We start from the raw sequence: 22,232 nt of genomic DNA on the forward strand, positions 1-22,232 counted from the left end.
CCGCTGCAGCCGGCGCACCGCGCTGATCCGATGGCAGGAGCCAGGATCCAGGTGCTTCTCCTGGTCTCCCATGGGGTGCAGGGCCCAAGCACTTGGGCCATCCTCCACTGCACTCCCTGGCCATAGCAGAGAGCTGGCCTGGAAGAGGGGCAACCGGAACAGAATCCGGCGCCCTGACCGGGACTAGAACCCGGTGTGCCGGCGCCGCAAGGTGGAGGATTAGCCTATTGAGCCACGGCGCCGGCCGATAATAGCCTTTTGAATTTAATAGCAATCCATGAGTTCAAGCACATATTCACAAATAAATGAATATAATGAAATGTTGATGATAAATGGAATATTAACATATTTTAAAGTCTTTTCCCATAATCATTATTAATTACAAAGTATAAAAGTATGATCTTTACAGTGGGGAACCCTGACGGGTATCAGCGGATCTAAGCAGAAATCATCATAATGGGACAAGTTTCAATCTTCAGTTAGTGGACAGTATGCAATGAGAAGAATACAACATCACACCTGTTGAATTTCCGCCAAATATATAGGACCCAAGTTTCATCATCATAAGGCAGCCCATAATTAGAAATGAAAGTTGAGAAATATTCTATAAAACAGCTGGCCTAAAATCTGCAAAAGTGTTAAGGTATGCAAACTTTAGAAAGTACTGAAGGATTGTTTCAGACTGAAGGAAGCTAAAAAAAAATTGGATGATTCTGGGGCCAGTGCTGTGGTGTAGTAGATAAGGCTGCTGCCTGTGGTGTGGCATCCCATATGGGCGCTGGTTCAAGATCCAGCTGCTCTATTTCCAATCCTTCTCTGTGCTATGGCCTGGGAAAGCAGTAGAAAATGGCACAAGTACTTGGGACCCTGCACCTGTGTGGGAGACCTGGAAGAAGCTCCTGGTTCCTGGATTCAGATAAGCCCAGCTCCGGTCATTGCGGCCATCTAGGGAGTGAAACAGCAGATGGAAGATCAATATCATTCATTCTTTCTCTCTCTCTGCCTCTGCCTCTTTGTAACTTTAAATAAAATAATAAAACTTAAGATTGTTCTTTAAAAAATTGAATGATTCTGAATTACAAAGAAATTATTGCTATAAAGGAATAACTGGAAAATTAGTAAAAGTTGATTGGGGAGCAAAGATTAGAAGGTGTCGCTCCCCGTCTTCGTGGGGGAACGACACTAAACCCTGCCTAGGCTTCATATCCGAGTCACGGCACCATTATGTCGCTCCCCGTCTTCGTGGAGGAACGACACAGGACCCTGCGCTGTTCTTTCGTCTGCTCGGCCCTCCCCGGGTTTGCTGCTGGTTCTTCCCGGGTTGGCTACTATCCCTTCCACCTCCATGGAAGGGCAGTTCCCCCTGGCCACATTCCCCACTTCCGCAGGGGAGCGGCACACCACCGGCCGGCTTTCTCGGGGGCTGCACAGGTGTTCCTTCAGCTAGATGTTCCCCTTAGATGTTCCTCGTGCATGTCGTCTCTCTCCTCCTTTATAGTCCTCCTCTGCCAATCCCAACTCGGCTGCCCACACGCCGAGTACGCTGCTCTCCTCCAATCAGTAGCAAGTCCTACAGTTTATTGGTTGAACTGGAGGCAGCTGTGCGGAAGCTGTTTACTTCTCTCCCAGCGCCATATTGTGGGAGAGCAGATGCATAGAATAAGTCTTAATTCCAGTAACTCAGTCCAGTCCGGGCTGCTCCCCACAAGAAGGTAATGGGCTAATGGTAATTTCTTCATATCAATTATTTATTTTGGATATATAGAAGGGCTTTTTAAAATTTGTTTATACAAGAAAATATTTGACAATGAATAAGAATCAAAGCATTAACACATACTAGAATCTTTGGATAAAGGGGGGGGGGTTGTGGCAGAACTTAAAATTTCATGTAAGTTTTAATTTCAAAAATTCTGCAATAAAAAAACACAAAAATTAAGATCCAAATTTACAAAACACACAAGTGAGATCATCAAAGTGTGGTTCTGAGTTTGCAAAATTATTGTTGTTGTTCCTATTCTTATTAGAGTGAATGTATAATCAAAGAGCTCTCTCAGATGGACAGAATGATTCAGCTCCTGGCACATGATTAATTAATGTGTCAGTCAAAAAATATATGCCTCCACCATGACTTTCATGCTCTGTCTGAGACAGATTTTTGGAGAAAAACCCAAGTCAAGGAGAAAGAGAAGTCCCTCTGAGCTGGGTGCTTTTGTCGACTTGAGTCACTGGTAGTCACCAGAGCCTACAACCTTGTTAGATTTCCTTGGACTCTGCTGTCATCTAGATGGGTAAAAGATCACCAAACTATTTTACTCAAAAGGCATGAACAGAGATAATTTGTGCAAATGATAATATTGACAATCGATGAGATCCATGAGTATCTCACATTGTAATGTTATCCTGCATTTACTGGATCCATCTTTCCTTTGTAAAGTTTTATATGTAGTAAAAAATCTGAATATATGCAATATAGCCTATTAACATTTCTATTATTCTTGTAACTTATGCTTTAATTTTGGCACATATGAATTTGCGTTTATGTTTTCTCAATATGTAGAGGCAGTAAGGAGCTGTGTCATCTACCCAAATAGAAAACAAACAAAAAAGTTTAGCACATTTAATTTCCCTTCTCCTGAACATTTCTCAATAGGAAATTAATATCTTTTCTTATTCTCGTGAGAATATTAATCATTGCTTTTATAAATCTTCTATGTGTTCCACTAAATCTGCTTCTTTGGACATTATTATGATTAATGATGTATTTTAACTTATTTCTAACACTGTAATTTTTGCTTTGTGTTTGCCTACTCTCTTGTGATTAAATGATCACTCTTTCTTTCTATATTCTTTGTCAAAAATTACTGAGCCAACTAAAATCAATGATGTTTTTTCCTCACTACCGATTTTGTGTCTCATATACAGTGGATTTCTGAATGCTTGTATTTTTGCAAGTATTTCTCTTTTTACCAAATATAACAGAGAGGGTGTCAAGCTATAAAAAAATAGTTTTTAAATGTCCTAAAATATCTTTACTTTGATCTCCAACTTCAATGGTAGCTTAGTTGTGTAAGGTGATAGGTCCAAAATAATTTTACTTTAGAAATTGGAATTTTTCTACCAGTGGCTTCTATAATTTCTTCTACTGTTCTAAATATTACTGTTATGAATTCTAAGGTCATTGTAATGTACTTTCTTTTTTTTTTTTTTTTTTTTTTTTTGACAGGCAGAGTGGACAGTGAGAGAGAGAGAGAGAGAGACAGAGAAAAAGGTCTTCCTTCTTTGCCGTTGGTTCACCCTCCAATGGCCGCCGTGGCTGGTGCGCTGCAGTGGGCGCACCGCGCTGATCTAATGCACTCCCTGGCCACAGCAGAGAGCTGGCCTGGAAGAGGGGCAACCAGGACAGAATCCGGCGCCCCGACCGGGACTAGAACCCGGTGTGCTGGTGCCACAAGGTGGATGATTAGCCTAGTGAGTCACGGCACCGGCCTTACTTTCTTTCTAAGTGTTATTGTTTCTTTTCTAGAGATGTCAGAATTTTCACCTCACCTTCAGAATCCTAAAACCTCACCTCCAATTTCCCAGTGTGAAAACATCGGTTTATCTAGCTCAGAAATCAGCACAACTCTTCCATCAACTTGGTTTTTTTCAATAAATGGGTATTTTTTTCTTCTGCTATTTTATATTATCTCTTCTCTATACACAGGAGTTTTTCTTTGTCAAACCCTTATAAGATCAATGCTGCTAAGAGTTTTTCCTTTATAATTAATAAGTATCTGTGACAAAATTACTTGAAAGTGTGGAAATATCCTGTAATTGTTTGATCATAATTTTATCATTCAAAATATTATGATTTTTGCCAAAAATAATTACTTCTGTGGCATTTACCTAATAGTTATTTTCTATTTTTATCATTCCCCCCTACCTATTGTTGAGTATTTCACTACAGGGAAGAGGTATCTCTATCCTATTATTTATTTATTTATTTATTTATTTTCTTTCTTACATCTGTGATTTCACTTTGTATTGCACTGAAACAACTTACCACCAATTTAATATCTTAAAATAACAGACATATCTCCTACTGAACAGAGTCCAGGAAAGTCACACTTCTTATCTGGCTCTACAGCTTTAACGTCAAAGTCTAAGCTACATTCTCATCTGCAGTCTTGACCGCAGAATAATGCACTCCGAGCTCCCTGCAGTTGTAGGAAGAATTCCGTTACTGCAGGTTTCATTCAGTTTGTCAGCCTCCAGCAGAGCTTTTCCTGTTGTTGAATGAGAGCCAGTACTGGCCCTAAAGACTGATGGATATTCATTCTTATATGTTAGTTCAAAGAGATTTCCCTCCCAGTTTTTACAGCTTCATAATACTCCAGTGCATAGACTAAGAATATTTTATTTATATTTCTATCCTAGCTGGTATGTTTAGCTTGCTTCCATTGCTTTGCAGTTACCAACAGCACCCTAATCAGCAATTGCTATTATCTATGGGGGTATCTCATATAGTGCATAGAAAAATGGAATTAAAACATAAGTTTATTTTGGTGAAAATAATCTTGAAATCTATAAAGGTTTTTTTTTTTTTTTTTTTTTTTTTTTTTTTTTTGACAGGCAGAGTGGATAGTGAGAGAGAAAGACAGAGAGAAAGGTCTTCCTTTTTGCCGTTGGTTCACCCTCCAATGGCCACCACGACTGGCGCGCTGCGGCTGGTGCACCGTGCTGATCCAAAGCCAGGAGCCAGGTGCTTCTCCTGGTCTCCCATGGGGTGCAGGGCCCAAGCACTTGGGCCATCCTCCACTGCCTTCCTGGGCCACAGCAGAGAGCTGGCCTGGAAGAAGGGCAACCGGGAAAGAATCCGGCACCCCGACCGGGACTAGAACCCGGTGTGCCGACACCGCTAGGTGGAGGATTAGCTTATTGAGCCACGGCGCCGGCTTATAAAGTTTCTTCATAGTGTACATTTTCATGAACTTCTTTAATATCTTTGCATGTGTGAGTTTCAATTTTTTGCATCAAAATAAGTTTACCTTTAAATTCCATTTCTTTACTCTTAATTCTTATTGGAGATCTAGGTCCAGGGAAGATTTTTAGAAATAGGATTACAAGTTCAAAAGAAAGGAATAAGCATAGCTTTGTTGGATGTTTCCAATTTCACCTCCTGACATTCCCTGTTAGGATTCTATGAAAATTTTTGCCACTTCATAGACATAGCAGTAGAACACAATAATAAAAATTTTAAATGTCAATGAGATATGGTATCAGTATTTCTATTTCTATTTAGTTATTTAGTTGAGGGGCAGAAACAAGGAATGACAGAGAAAGTGCATTCCCATCCTCTGGTTCACTCCCCAAATGCCCACAATGGCTGGGGGCTGGGCCAGGAGCAGGGAGATCAATCCAGGCCTCTCAGCTGGGAAGTAGGAACCCAATTACTTGAGCCATCATGGCTCCCTCCCCTGGTCTGCATTAGGAGGAAGCTGGAGTTAGAAGCTGCAACTGTAAGAACTGAGGTACTCCAATGTGGATGCTGATGTACACGGTGTCTCCACTATTAGGCCACGTGTTAGCCCAGTTATCTATATTTTCATTCTCATTATTCTAACTATAAGAGACTGAAAAAATTTTTATGTTTAAGAGATACTTTTATACCTGTCGCTGTATATTCCTTCTGAGAGGAGGAGCATGGTGGGGGCAAGAGGCACGGAGTCACCACACAGACACCGGGAGTCGGGTGAAAGTGGGCCAGAGGTGAGCAACCCGCAGACTTGTTTATTTCCGTTGGTACAGCAGCTTATATAGCTGAGGCAGCCATTCCAGTCAAGGGGTAGTTTATGCCCCAACCAATCACAGCCTGTTGCCAGGCAGGCTCCGTTGCCAGGTGGTTTCCCAGGGGGTTTCCGAAGCCATTCCTGAGTAACTGATGCTCCTTTGCCAGCGGCCATCTTGGCATGGCCTTCTCATTCCACCACATATACCCTCCTAAAGAACTTTCCTTTTCTTATAAAAAGACTCATTTACTTATTTGAAAGTCAGAGTTACAGAGGGAGACACACACAGAAAGAGAGAGAGAGAGAGAGACAAAGAGACCAAGAGACCTTCCATTCTCTGGTTAGGCTGGGCCAGGCCAAAGTCAGGAGCCAGGAGCTTCATCCGTTCTCCTGCTTGGGTGTCTGGGGCTCAAACACTTGGGCCATCTGCATTTCCAGACTATTAGCAGGGAGCTGGATCTGAAGTGGAACAGCCAGGACAGGAACAGGCACTCATCTGAGGTTCCAGTGTCACAGGTGGTGGCTTAACCTGTTGTACAATAATACTGGCCCTGTATTTTCCTATATTTTTTTTTTATTTGGACTTCTGTTTCTAAATTTCTTGAGTATTTTTCAATATTAGGACTATTAGTCCTTTTGTAAAATATTCTATTCCAGGTTATTGGGTTGGATTTTACTTTATTTTTTGGATTTTTTACTTTAAATTTTAAAAATTTTTTTTTTTTTTTTGATAGGCAGAGTGGACAGTGAGAGAGAGAGACAGAGAGAGAAAGGTCTTCCCTTGCCGTTGGTTCACCCTCCAATGGCCGCCGCTGCAGCCGGCGCACCGCGCTGATCCGATGGCAGGAGCCAGGATCCAGGTGCTTTTTCCTGGTCTCCCATGGGGTGCAGGGCCCAAGCACCTGGGCCATCCTCCACTGCACTCCCTGGCCATAGCAGAGAGCTGGCCTGGAAGAGGGGCAACCGGGACAGAATCCGGCGCCCCGACTGGGACTAGAACCCGGTGTGCCGGCGCCGCAAGGTGGAGGATTAGCCTATTAAGCCACGGCGCCGGCTAATTTTTAAAAATTTTATATATTTAAAATAATGGTTTAAAAGTGCTTCTGAATTTTAAGTCACACACAGAAAGATTTTCCCTATACTATATCTGAAGCATAGTTCTTTACATAAGTTGAAGTTTATTCTTGTCAACACATAGATATATCCTTCTCTCAGTACTTCTTTTTAATTAAAAACCATCCTATATTTGCTGTAATGATTTAAGATATCACTCTGTCAATACACTAAGTTTTGTATGTGCATATTTCTTTTCTGTCTGTTGCATTCCAAATTGTATTTTCCATTCATGAACTGTATTTATTTATTTATTTATTTGACAGTTAGGGTTATAGACAGAGAGAGAGAGACAGAGAGAAAGGTCTTCCTTCCACTGGTTCACTCCCCAATGGCTGCCATGGCCAGCGCTGTGCCAATCTGAAGCCAGGAGCCAGATGCTTCCTCCTGGTCTCCCATGCTGGTGCAGGAACCCAAGCACTTGGGCATCTTCCACTGCCCTCCTGGGCCACAGTAGAGAGCTGGACTGGAAGAGGAGCAACCGGGACTAGAATCCAGTGCCCACATGGGATGCCAGCGCTGCAGGTGGAGGATTAACCAAGTGAGCCACGGCGCCGACGTATTATTTGTTTTTAATTTTAGATTTCTTTAATATTCATCTCAACTTCTCCTAAGGTGTTGGTCATTGTGCACACTCCACTTTTTTTTTTTAGAAACTACATAGTCCAGGACTAGGCAGTTGTCTAACAGTGTGTTAGCCAGGGAGTTGTGTAATACTTCCAAACTTTTGAAAGCTGAACCAGTATTAGATCAGAGAATCTGTGAAGATTTGGTTAAATTCTGCATAGTCATTCTTGGTAAGTGAAACCCCTGCAAAGGGCCAATAACTCCATTACCAGCCCAATTCTAGCCAGAATTACACCAATGGCCCTCCTTTGCTTTCTGTTTGAATAATAGGGTGTGAGAGTAGATGGATTATGAATTGAGGTTGCCCAACAGCACATTTTCGTTTGTGTCAAGAATTGTTGAGGCATTAATGAGCAGTTGCTGTGAATACAGAAATGTATGAGGACTTTTTTTTTTAATCTTTTTTTTTAAACTTATTTGACAGGTAGAGTTATAGATGGTGAGAGAGAGAGAGACAGAGAGAAAGGTCTTCCTTCTGCTGGTTCACTCCCCAAATGGCCAACACGGCAGGTGCTGGTCTCCCATGTGGGTGCAGGTCCCAAGCACTTGGGCCATCCTCCACTGCCTTCCCTGGCCACAGCAGAGAGCTGGACTGGAAGAGGAGCAACCGGGACTAAAACCTGTCACCCATATGGGATGGTAGTGCCGCAGGCAGAGGATTAACAAGTGAGCCACAGCGCTGGCCCTGAGGACTTTCATAATCTTGGAACTTGTTTATAAGGAGACCGACACACACCATTCCAAGTGGCATGGTATGCACATTCACAATGAAGAGGAGTCTTTGTCTTTTTATTTGGGCCTGTAACTGAAGTCTTGATAATGGATTGACCTTTTAAAAATAGAATAACTTTTGGTTTCATAGTCTTCCTCTATTGCTTTTGCATTCTCTATTTCATTAACATCCATCATATTCTTTATTAATTTCCTTTTCTTTTATGTTTACTACTCTCTCCTTTTCCCATTGCCTAAGGTACAGGTTAGAATTTTCTGGTTTCCCTTTCAATTTCCTCTCTGACATTCTTTGGATATTCTTCGGGAAAATTTTGTTGATTTGGGTTTTTGGGAGGATTCTTTGGGAAGATTTTGTTAATTTCCCACATATTTGGGAGCATCCCCAAACTGTCTTTCTATTGATTCTAATTTCATGCCATTGCAGTTGCAGATCATACTTTACATTATTCTTATCCTTTGAAATATAAAGAGGTTTGTGGATATCCTAACATAAGCTGTGTTAAAGAGAAAGGGGTGTTGTGTGTGTGTGTGTGTGTGTGTGTGTGTGTGTAGAATTTATATTGTTTATCTAGGATGGAGTATTATTTCATATTACGATTTATTTTATTTATTTGAAAGGCAAGGTGGTATGGAGAAAGAAAGAGAGAGAGAGGGAGGGAGAGAGAGAGAGAGAGAAAATGAGGTCTTTGATTTGCTGGATTACTTCCCAAATGATCCTAACGGCTGGGACTGGGCCAGGCAGCAGCCAGGAAGCAGGAATCCCAGCTGCATCTTCCACGTGTGTGCAGGGACCCCAGCATCTGAGCCATCTTTCTTGCTTTCCCAGGCCTATTCACAGGGAACTGGATCAGAAATGAAGCAAATGAACAGTGCTCATATGGGATGCTGGCCTTACGAGAGGCAGTTTAGCACATTGTGCCACAATACACACCCCCTGTGGGTTGTTCTTGATGTCTGTTCATCTAGATGGTTTGTAGTACCTTCTATTTTATTGTTGACCTCTTGTCTAGTTGTTTTATTCATCACTGACAGAGAAATACTGAGTAATCAGCTAATCACTGTTGCAACTTCTCCCTTCATTTCTAACAGTATTTGTTGCATGAATTTTGGTGCATATGTTGTGTGTACATTTATTGTTGAATGTGTATGTTTACTTATATAGTTGTGATATCTTCCTAAAAGATTTATTTTTATTGATACAAAATTACCTCCCCTTTATATATAGTATGCATCTTAGCAAAAATTTATTTTGACTGGTATTGGTATAGACACTCCATATTTCCTGTGATAACTGCCAGACAGGTGTATCTTTTCCCATCCTTTTACTGTCAGTCTAAGTGTGTCTTTGATTCTAATGTTTATCTCCTGTAGACAACATATAGATGGGCCAGGTTTGTAAGGCATCTGACAATCTCTGCTTTTTCGTTGGCTTGATTATTCACATTTAATGCTTACTGTCATCCTTGAGTTTATATCACTCATCCTTCCTTTTGGTTTTCCATATGTCCATGTCATTTTATTCCTCTATCCTTGATTGCTTTCTTTTACATTGAAGGAATATTTTGTAACATAATGTTTTATTTCATTAGCGACTTTTTCTACAATATTTTATTATTGTTGAGTGTTTGCTGTGATATTTACAAGATACATTGGAATTTATAAAAAGCACCTTTAAGATTTATGTGGTCTTAAATCTAAGACTACGTGGACATTACTCCTATATAGTTCCATTACCTTTGCTCTCCTCTATGGCATTTTTTTCCTAAGTGTTATATCTGTCCAGTTAGCAAACTGTTAGTTATGGGCCAATTACAAGATTTTTTACAACATTGCCTGGAGCGTAAATTCCTCTATGAACTAATACCACTTTTGGATTCTTCCAAGGAACATCTCCTACGGTCGTTATTTGGCAGTGGTTCTAACTTCCAACAGGTTCTTCCTAGCTATCTTATTCTCTGGTTATCTCCTGAAAGCTAGCTGGCCTACATTTTATGCTCTCTCTTTATGAAAACAGTGAATCTCCTCCCAATTTCTTTCACCATACACTGTTTTGTCAAGTTTCTTAGTTTTAAACTTTGCCACACTCTGCAGTAAATAAAAGAAATAAGAAACTATCTGTTGTACATCTTTTACTTCGTGTTTATCCCTTCACTACCAGCAAACGATGTGAACCTGGGATCTAGAGTGGGGAGCAGGTGTAAGGGCAGGCACATGACTTGTTTTTCTGTTTGCTTGCTTTGGGAGACACCCAGCATAGTACCTGTCCACTCAGCTGTACATTTCACTTAGCTGACTTCTTTTGACACGGTGTCACTGCCATGGTAGCTGTGGGAAAGCCATTGTGCTCCCTGTATTCTCACTGAAACACACCCAGGGACAATCTCTGACTCAAGAGTAGAGGCCAGTCGGAAAAGAGCCCCCACTGCTTACCCACACTCACCACACTCGCTAGCCTCAATCACAAACAGCTAGTGGCAAGCTGAGAAATGCTGAAGTCCTGCTCTTGCCAATGGGACAGCCCCTTGACAGAGAGCTGTGGATCGAAGGAGCCCTTCATTCTTGGTTACACTGTTGAGCACTGATTCTCCTACCTGCTAAGATGGGATGGGTGAAGGAAGAAGGGATCTTCAGCAGTACAATCGACTCATCTCTCCTCCCAATTGCCACTGATCTTAACTGGATGTTTCTTCATTCATTGTCTGCCTGTAAGACCACGACTATAAGCATGGATACATGCATGTATTTTAACTTGTACCATTTGCACTAGGGAATGAATCAGTAGAGCAACTCACACTCCCATGTGGGAAGCTGATCTCTAGTCCTCTTGACAGTAATGTCGTATCTTGCCATCTTACACAATCCTTTCATCATTTGAGTTTCTTTATTATTTATGTAAGGTTTTCCAAATACATTACTGACTTTTACAACAGAGATAGACTTAATTAGCTTTTATCGTTCTCATGTATCTAATTCATCTTATCTAACCACATTGCCTAATGTCTCTAGTACAAGGTGGAAAAGCAGCAAGGATAGTAAACATCCTTGCATTATTCTGGGTGATGATGAAAGCGCTTCTAAAGTTTTTCATTAACTAAGATACTGGGTTTTGTTTTGTTTTGTTTTTTGACAGGTAGAGTTATAGACAGTGAGAGAGAGAGACAGAGAGAAAGGTCTTCCTTCCGTTGCTTCAACCCCCAAATGGCCGCTACGGCCAGCACACTGCGTTGATCCGAAGCCAGGAGCCAGGTGCTTCCTCCTGGTCTCCCATGCGGGTGCAGGGCCCAAGCACTTGGGCCATCCTCCACTGCCTTCCCGGGCCACAGCAGAGAGCTGGACTGGAAGAGGAGCAACCGGGACTAGAACCCGGCACCCATATGGGATGTCGGCGCCGCAGGCGGAGGATTAACCAAGTGAGCCACGGCGCCGGCCCCTGATACTGGGCTTTTGATGACTGTATGTATACTTTAGGTTTTAAAGTATATGATTTACTGAATATTAAAGATTATTACGGTAACAATGATGTTGATTTATTGACTGGTTTTCATTTAATACTATGAAGATGATACATTCTGTGTGATTTGAATACACTGACATTTATTAAAGGATGTTTGGTAGACTTTATGGGGCATTGTGATAAATGTTCAGTGTACACCTAAAAATACTGTATTTTCTGCTAATGTTAGGTGGAGTGTTTTAGTTTGTCAAATTGGTTGACAATGTTCGAGTTTTCCATGGTCTCATTTGGTTTTTATCTCATTGTCCTTAGAGTATTCAGATAGGAGTGTTTCCATTTGATTTTACCAAAGTGCAATTTGCTATCACTATCTTCAAACAGTGTTTGCTTTGCATATGCTTTGTTTATAGATTCTTAGATTTAGAATCATGTCCACTATTTGACATTATTATTAAAATTTCATTTTTCCTGATGAAATTCTTGTTCTATAATTTACTTGGTTTTATACTAATAGAACCAATTCACTTTTCATTTCGGTTAGTGTGGTATATATTTTTTACATCCATTTACAATTATTCTGTTTCTGTCTTTGCATAGTACTATAAACAGCATATAATACTACATACAATAAAATGTTGCTGCTTTGTATAAAGTGACATCTGCCTTTTAAATAAGGTGTTTTAGATCATTAACATTTAATGTGGTTGTTGATATAGTTCAGTTTTAATCCACCACATTGTTATTTGTTTTCTGTTTTTCTGATATGTATGTCCTTGCTCTCTTTTCCATATAATTTTCTGCAAAACCCTATCATCTCTACTTTCAATACAAATGATGTAACCCATGTATTATTACCACTTGCACTGCTACTGCTGTAAATACAAGCAATGCAACCTGTCTTTTGTACTATTTCTTAGCCTCCTAGTATGTCTCTGCTTCCACTCTTGTCCAGCAATACACATAGCCTTCAGTTTCATTGCATCAACTCACTCAGTCAAATCATTATTTGACCTTCCATTACAATTGAATTTCAAACCATTTACATTGAAATGCCATATATGTTCTTGCTCTCCTCTACAAATTCATTTTCTACAAATATTTTTATTCATCTACTTCAATCCTCCTGTCTTTCGTCTTTTAATCACACTTCAGAAATGTAAATCCTCTGAATTTTTCCAGCCACAATTACATCTTTTTGCCCCTAGGTGTTTTCCTTGATGAGTCTCTTATGTTTTATATTTGCTTATATGCCACTTGATCAGTACAGCTTTCCCTGATTGTGCTACCCAAGCCATTTTCTCCAATTTGCATTCCATCCCTCAGCTTTATATTAGTTTAGAAAAACAACTCAAGCTAACTTCACTGAATCTTCTCATTCATTGTCTGTCTCTCATACTAGCAAAGTTAGCTTCTAATGGGCCTGGATTTCATCTGTTTTATCTTTTGTAGTATGTTTCTGGGACAGGATGAGTGCCCCCCACAAAAAAAGTTTATCAGATGAATAAATAAATGAACGAAGACCTTCTCTATATAACTGGCAAGACAGCTGCTTACAGGTCTGAGTTAAATAATCCCAAACCAGGAACCAAAATGTTTTGTTTCTTAAGAACTCAAGGCTCTTATTGACCATTTTCGCACCACATATTACTCTGAGTTGTGACTGATATATCCTGTATCAATTCTCTACCTCTTAGCCAAAAGGAGGGAGTATTTGCATCTCGCTGAGTGGGAGAGGGGAGACTCACGCTGTGGTCATATTGGCCTTGTTTGAGCCACCTCCTCCCAACACACACACACTGGAAAGATCTGCCTTGTAAGTCCTAGTCTTCACTGATTCATTTTCTCTTATTTTTATTGAATAGCGATTTATACAAGGGTAGCATTTTGCCTCCAAATCAGTGAATACTCTTTATTTTCTGATTCCCAAGATGGAATGTGTCAGAATTTGTTCAGACTTTCAGCTACAGGGCTGTTTGCTATAAATTTAAGTTCCTCTTTCAGTGATCCGGAAGCCCGATAGCTGAGCAGCATCAGCAGGTGAGCTGTATCTCAGCCTATTTAGTTATTCTGCTTAGGGGAGTCTCTCCATGAAGCCCAATCTTCACTCTGGTTTCCTGTCCGCCACTCCATGTGAAGCTTGCATAGATTACAGAGCCTTTCTACAATCAGCTGATCTTCTGCATAACATCCCTCTCATTAATGTTGCGCCTGCAAAGGTAGCTGATTCTATCATCAGCTGATACACAAGGAGGAAGAGTTTTTCCATGTAAGTGAAATATTCCACATCTGCGGGATATCCTTCTCCTTCCAAATGAAAGGCAGTTGTAGTATTGCATTGAAGACACAGACCTGAGTGCCAAATTGTCCAGGTGCATAGCCCAGTTCTATCATTTGCTACTTTTCTGAACATGGTCAGCATAATTAAACACTTTGTGCTTTAATTTCTTCACCTGCAAAGTGAATGTAAAACAATACTTCTGCAAAGGACAAAGTCACGAGAGAATAGCAACCAACCTCTTTTTAACTGTGCATATTGAGATTATGTTTCACACAAGTTACTGCTTTAAATGCTTTATAGATAAACTAATTTAATATCCTTACCAATCCTATCAGGGAGTTATTACTAAGCATTTAGACTAATTATTTAACGTTTTCTATGTATTGGTGAATATTACCAAACTGAATTTCAGTACTAATGGAAAAAAGGTTTGTGTCTCACATTTATTATCTAACAAAGTGGACAGAAGAACCCTGTTCCACATAGTGTTGCAAACACCAAGAACCCCTGTATTTTTAGCAGGATTTCTCAATATCGGTACAACCGGCATTTCAGGTGGTATATACTAACTGCATCTGTCTCGGATCCTGGTTCTCCAGGTAATACACATTATTCTGCATAAACTTTGGAAATGTCTTCATGGCCCAGGAACCTTGAAATTCAAGTCACCACTTGCCATGTCCACTACCCACCTCCCTCCCACTCTTCCACGCCACATGTCCATCCAATGTACAGTACTGACAGAGTTAAACTATATTACATTTTCCACTAAGAAGAAAGGGAAGCCCAGATCAGTGAATGAAACGATGAGGATTCCTTTATTAGACTTTGTCTCTTTCTGTACTTGTCTATAATTCTTTACAACAACAGACTTTAGCTTCTGGGAGATGCTTCCTTGTCCATCATCTTCTCCAGCTACTTCTAAAGTGCCAGGGCTGGGGATGCCGCCCTTTCTGGTTGCCCAGTCTTCCTGTATTGCTTCTTTCCTGAAAGTTATCAAGCAATCAGAGCATTCTTGGGCCAGCGCCACAGCTCACTAGGCTAATCCTCCACCTGCAGTGCTGGCATCCCAGGTTCTAGTCCCGGTCGGGGTGCCGGATTCTGTCCCAGTTGCTCCTCTTCCAGTCCAGCTCTCTGCTGTGGCCCAGGAAAGCAGTGGAGGATGGCCCAAGTCATTGGGCCCTGCACCCACATGGGAGACCAGGAGGAAGCACCTGGCTCCTGGCTTCGGATTGGCACAGCGCACCAGCCGTAGTGGCCATTTGGGGAGTGAACCAATGGAAGGAAGACATTTCTCTCTGTCTTTCTCTCTCTCACTGTCTAACTCTGCCTGTAAAAAAAAAAAAAAAAAAAAAAGAAAGAAAAGAAAAAAGAAAAAAAGAACAGTCTTGGTTTTCTGACATTGAAATGTTCTCAAAATACTCAAAGGACTTCTTATCTATTCACTTCCTACCACTTAGAAGTACCAAAATCATATTGATGACACTTTTCCAGAAAAAAAATCCTCAAATTTCCTTAATATCTCTGATTCTTTGCTTCCATATTTTCCAGTTTTGTTGATGTTTTAAATTTTTCCCAAGTTAGCATCTATTTGGCTTTTACAGTCCACATTAGGCTAATTTCTCATATCAGACACATTTTAAAAACAATGAAAGAAAACAAAATCAATTGATAATTGCTAATGATTACATTCCCCAAAACCAAACCATGAGAAAATGACAGATGCAGTAGGCAAGAAGATGTAGCAGGTACGGTGCTGATTTTAGCAGCGACATCAGATGTCCCCATTTCAGGCTTAATAATTTAAAATATCCAAACTAAAGAAGAATAAAGCACCAATGCTAATATTTGCAAAGAGTTCCAATGAGCTACAAATCATATAAGGTGTATAATGTGACATGAGTAAAAAAAGATCTGAAACAATGGTTATGTTGAAATTCAATTACTGAAAATCAAAAAGCAAAGATGGCAATGACAGCACTATCTGCTTAGCAATACCCACAGCAGAGATGTCTTAAGATAGGAATGGATGTAGCATGGCACTTCAAAAAATTTATGGAAATTGAATTAAAAGATAAGTTTATTTTGGTGAAAGTGATGCATAGCTTTATCATAATATACATTTTCATACTTTTTGAAGAATCCTCATATGCACAGATTTCAATTTTTTGCACCAAAACAGTTACTATCTTTTAATCTGATACAAACATTTCAAATATAAACATTTGTAAAGAACTATCAAGATTCAAAATTAGAGAACAAATTCCAAAAGTCGGCCACAAAATTGAAGAGTTTACTAAAGAAGATACATATTACTAATTATTAAAAACTATAGAGGTGGACATTTTACCTAGCAGCTAAGAGGCCAAGTAGGATGCCCTCACCCCATATCAGAGTACCTGGGTTCCATAGCCTGCTCTATCTCCCTGTACTGTAGACTCTGGGAGGCAGCAGGTGATGATCAAAGTAACTGGGTTTCTACCTCCCATGTGGGAGACCTGTTTTGAGTTTCCAACTCCCAGTTTCCAGCCATCCAGCTCCAATCATCATGTGCGTTTGTGTAGTGAACCAATGGATGTGAGCTCTATCCATCCATCCATTTGTCTCTCTGCCTCTGATATAGCGTCCCCGCCTACAGTTCAATCACACCCCTGGACGCTGGTCTTTTGAGGAGAGCAAACTTCACCATCATTACTCAAAAGGAAGAAAGCAGGAGAAAATGTCTCAAATCTGCCTCCCTAAGTGGAGGTTGGGGAAAGTTTCATGATTAAGTAGGAGAAAGCTGGTAGGCAGAAATGCCCACTAAGGCAAAGCTTAATTGGCAAAACCTGGAATCAGGGCAGCAGAGTCTGACTGACTTTTAACTCCAGATTTCCATGCTTAATGGACTCCTCACTTCTGGAAAAGATATCGAGTACACAGTTCTGGGGTTGCCTTAGCTTGCTTTCCACCACTCGGAGCCTCCCTCCTCTGCGCATGCCCAGATCTTACAACAAGCGGCTCACCGCTCTGTATTCCCCCTCCACTTGCACAGCCATGTGCAAAAACTCAGGGACTTCCCGAGATGCACTGGTAAAGCATAAACTGGGGAAACTCTCAGAAAATAACGGGGAGGCATAGAAAGAGGTCATATATATATATATATATATATATCTTTGGAGCATCCAGGGAAACCTGGTAAAAAAGGCAATCTGATACCATGTCTCAGATAAATAAAAACTCAATCATCTAAATGTCCTTCAATAGCTAAATGAAAAACAAACTTGATCTAGCCCTTTTGCGGACTACTACTCGGCAGCAAACAACATGAAATACTGATATGCTTAACTGTCTACATGGTTTAGAGTCTTTTAAAGACTGAGAAGGCTTTTGGACAAATACCTGGTATTTAAACTTAAAATATGTGAGCCTGGTGGTCTCCTGTGCTGTTAAGAATAGATCTTAAATTTTTATGGTAGAGACTGCTGATGAGTTTTATGTAGATAATTTACTATTCAATTCACATAATTGGCTCATGCATGGCCTGGAACCATCTTATCTGGGGACAGATATGTTTAAGTCTTCAGGGGGACTCCAATGTTGGGGATTTAAGGTTTTGATTGGAAAACAGAATCTTGATGAGGTTTGCCTTTTGGCTTTCTCAAACCACATTACATATTTCTCTTACATAATAAATACTGACCTTTTTGATAGTGTACAACTGAGCCTATCTAGAAGATCCTTATTAAAAGGGATCAGAATTTAATACATCTGGGTTTCAAATTACCTACTGCCTGATTGCTAACCAGTCCCAAATGTTAGTCAGCAAGTTTTTGAAATTGAAATTTCTATGCCAACTTAGCAAATGAAATGCAGTTAACATTTTAAAGCCTTCATTTTAGAGCATTTAATTTTAAAACTGACTGCATATCATTTCAAGGTAATAAAAATTCCTATTGTTTTTAAGGAACATTAACTCATTAGTATTATAAATTAACATGTATTTACTACAAAATATTTTGAATACAGCAGAAAATTCCAAGGAAGAATAATAACCTTGTCCAAACCATCAGCATATATGAATATGCTGATGTATATTATGTACACAATGCTACATACTCAGCTTGTTTGTGGGCATATGTTCAGTCAATGAAAATACTAGAAGTGCTGCATAGAATGGCCCTCACAGAAACAAAAACCCAGTTAATCCAATCAAGGCTTGCATCAGATAAGTCTCCCCCAAAAATCTAGGAAAATCAATACAGATAAAAAAGGAATAAGATAAAATTGTAAAAATATGAAGACTAAATCAGGAACTATCAAAAGATACCCTGTGACATAGCAAGTGAGACTGCTACTTGCAGTGCCAGCATCCCAAATGGGTGCTGGTTTGAGTCCCGGCTGCTCCACTTCTGATCCAGCTCTCTGCTATGGCCCCAGGAAAGCAGTGGAAGATGGCCCAAGTCCTTGGGCCCCTGCACCCACATGGGAGACCTGGCTTCAGATCTGCCCAGCTCCAGCTATTGCAGCCATTTGGGGAGTGAACAAGCAGATGGAAGCTGTCTCTCTCTTTCTCTCTCTCTCTCTTTCTCTCTCTCTCTCTGTCTCTGCCTCTCTCAAACTCTGCCTTTCAAATAAACATCTCTTAAAAAAATCCTGCAACTATTAATGAGATACAACAACTTAAAGAATTTAATTCCTAGAAAACCATGATATGAAATGTCAGCCAACGTGATATAGTGTGACCAGATTTATAATCATTAAGAAAAATGAATTTTTAATTAAAAAGCTCCAGAAAAGGAAACCTCCACGCCCAGATGGTTGTAGTAGATAATTTTACCAAGCATATTTAATAAAGAAATTAACATCAATCCTGCACAATATATTCCAGAAAATAAAGGAAGATAAAATAAACACTCTCTTTTTTAACCTTAACAAGATTTTAATAGTTTGAATCTTAACAATCTATTAAAACAATCACACCCCATAACCATATTGGATCATTTGTACAGATATGCAAGGTGGATTCTATCACAAAACTCGAACCTGCAATTCACCATTATGACATATCAAGGTAGAAAAGTCATATGATTATGACAACTGAAGCAGAAAAGACATTTCACAAATTCAATACCCATTTATGATTAAAAATGTTTCTTACACTGTAGTAGCTAGAAACTTAATAGTAGAAGACTAACATCCCTCAAAGGTCAGGCACAAGGCAAGGTTACAAGGATATCCTTTCTTGCCGCTTTTTATTTTACATAGTATTAAAATTGCAGACAGTACAATAATGTAGCAAAATACATACAAATTTGAAGGGAAGAAATAAAATGGTCTCTTTTGGCTGACAATATGGTTTTCTTTGTATCTATAAAAAGTATCTATAAAAAGGAAAACCACTGAGACCTATGAAATGAGTTCAAACCCCAGATGCTGGTGAGAACTTGGAGTGAGTGGATCACTCTTATATTGCTGTTGGGAATGTAAATTGGTGGCCATTTTGGAAAATAGCAGTTATACTCTTGAGCATTTGTTCCAGAGAAATACAAATCAGTTTTTCTCCAAGGAAGTGTACAAAAATTTTCATAGAAGATTTATTGATAAGAGCCACAAACAGGGGACTACCCAAATGTTTTTCAGTGAGGGAATGATTAAACAAGCTATGATACTTCCATAGGCATGAAGGAAGGCCACAATAAAAAAGGAATGGAATATTCCTATACTTAAGTACTTAAGTGAAGCTCAGTGCATTATGCTTAAAGAAGCAGAAATCTATCAAAAGGATACATACTGCATGATCCCATTTTTGTAAAGATTGTGAAATTAAACGATTGTAGAGAAGGTCTGATCTAAGTTACCAAGTATTAAAGATGGGGGTCGAAGGATACAGGTATGTCTCTAAAAGGGAAATTCAAGTGAGTCTTGTGAAAATCATGATCATGGTGGTGGTACACAAGACCACACATGTGATAAATACACACACACACACACATGAGTGCCTGCGTCTTAGTCTAATCTGAATAAGCAGCATGAATTGCCCTGATCCTGTGGAACCTTCCCATGCTATTTGTGGTCTTCTGTGAGACTGTACTCCTGGAATTGGTAATGATCAGCATCGACTGTGCATTTCCACGTTGCATCACATCAAGGGGCACTGGACTGCAGGCCGCCTCTGGGTTAGTCATCTTATCACTTGTTTATCCACTGTTTTATTATTCGTGGGCCATTTTTAAAAAGATTTATTTATTTATTTATTTGAAAGAGTTAAAAGAGAGCGAGAGAGATCATCCATCTGCTAGTTCACTCCCCAAACGATCACAACAGCCAGGGATGAGCCAGGCTGAAGCCAGGAGCCTGGAACTCCACCCAAATCTCCTGGGTGTGTGTCAGTGGTCCAAGTACTTGGGTCACCCCCTAGGGCTTTCCCAGGTGCACTAGTGGGAAGCTGGATCCGAAGTGGAGCAGCCAGAACTCAAACTAGAAATCATATGGGATGCTGGCATTGCAGGCAGTGGCTTAGCCTGTTGAAACCAAATCTGAGACCCTCATTGGCCTTTTTTCCTTGTTTGAAAGGCAGAGTTACAGAAAGAGAGGGACACACACACATACACATACACATACACATACACATACACATACACATACACATACACATAGAGAGAGATAGAGAGAGAATCTTCCACCCTCTGGCTCACTCCCCAAATGTCCGCAATGGCCAGGGCTATGCCCAGATGAATCCAGGAGCCTAGAGCTTCCATGTGGGTATAGGGGCCCAAGCACTTGGGCCGTTCTCCACTGCTTTCCCAGGCATATTAGCAGGGATCTGGATCAGAAGTGGAGCAGCAGAGACTTGAACTGGCACCAACATGGGATGCCAGCATCGCCCACTGCAGTTTTACACACTATACCACCACCATGCCAGCCCCTCCTTGGCCACTTTTGACTTCCTTAATTACTCATTGTTTGCAAAATGGCGATTTTCTGTTCACACCATTTTTTCTTTATCTCTTAGTTGGAATACTTAGGTAAAGAAACCACCCCTGCCGCTTATTTGAGTGTCACTGTGGATTCAGATGTTGTATGCATATATGCCAAAATGGAACTTCGGTTAGGCCTTTGGCCTTCCTGGACTCTGCTTCTCTGAAAAAGATTCTTTAGCTTGACTTCACACAATGTCTTTCCGCATCTCAGTCCTGTTCAGTGCACGGATCTGTCTTTCCTTTCTCCAGCTTCAGGACCTTAAGCTAGTTGAGTATGCACAACGTTTAATTCATTGAGTCATTCTTTTTATTTTTTTTTTTATTTGAGAGGTAGAGTTACAGACAGTGAGAGAGAGAGACAGAGAGAAAGGTCTTCCTTCCGTTGGTTCACCCCCCAAATGGCCACCACGGCCAGAGCTACACTGATCCGAAGCCAGGATCCAGGTGCTTCTTCCTGGTCTCCCATGCAAGTGCAGGGGCCCAAGCACCTGGGTCATCCTCCGCTGCCTTCCCGGGCCACAGCAGAGAGCTGGACTGGAAGAGGAGCAACTGGGACTAGAACCTGGCTCCCATATGGGATGCCGGCACTGCAGGCGAAGGATTAACCAAGCGAGCCATGGTGCCGGCCCCATCATTTATTCATTCTTTAATAACAATTTGTTGCAGAGATTTCATGTTTAAAACATGGTTACAAAAAAACAAACAAACAAACAAAAAAACATGGTTACCAGAATTAGAGATATAGCTATCTTTCAAGCCTTCATCTACTAAAGGAAAAAAAAGAAGAAAAAGTAGGTTAATAAATTAACAAATCTGTTACAGATTCAAATAAATCTTATTAAGAAAAAGGTAAGCACTGCTTATTAATATGGGATATAAAGTCCTGGGAAAGTGCTTCTATTTCATGTAATACTCTCAAAGTATTTTCTACATTTGAATGGAAGGTAGGAGAAAGTCCTTGGGTTATTTGTAAAACAAACAGTTGTTGCTGGGACAGGGGATTTTTTTGTAGTGATTGAGAGATAGCAAGGCTAACCTGGTAGGAAGGAAGGGGTCGAAGAGTTAGGAGTTTGAGAAACACGGTGGAGTGGTAGGAGAGGAAGCCAGCGAGGACCAGTTCTGAGGACCTCAAAAGTCTCAGAGAGATTTCTAAGTGTGGTGGATACTGTTGGAAAGTGTTACCCCTGGGAGGAACTTCTCTGTCATAAAGTTTGAAAAGATTCTATTGGCTACATTGGGGAAAAAAAAACAGAGAAAGGGGGAAATTAGTTAGAAATGAATTCCAGTAATCTATTTCT

Source organism: Oryctolagus cuniculus, chromosome 15, assembly GCF_964237555.1.
Source record: "Oryctolagus cuniculus chromosome 15, mOryCun1.1, whole genome shotgun sequence".
Taxonomy (NCBI): domain Eukaryota; kingdom Metazoa; phylum Chordata; class Mammalia; order Lagomorpha; family Leporidae; genus Oryctolagus; species Oryctolagus cuniculus.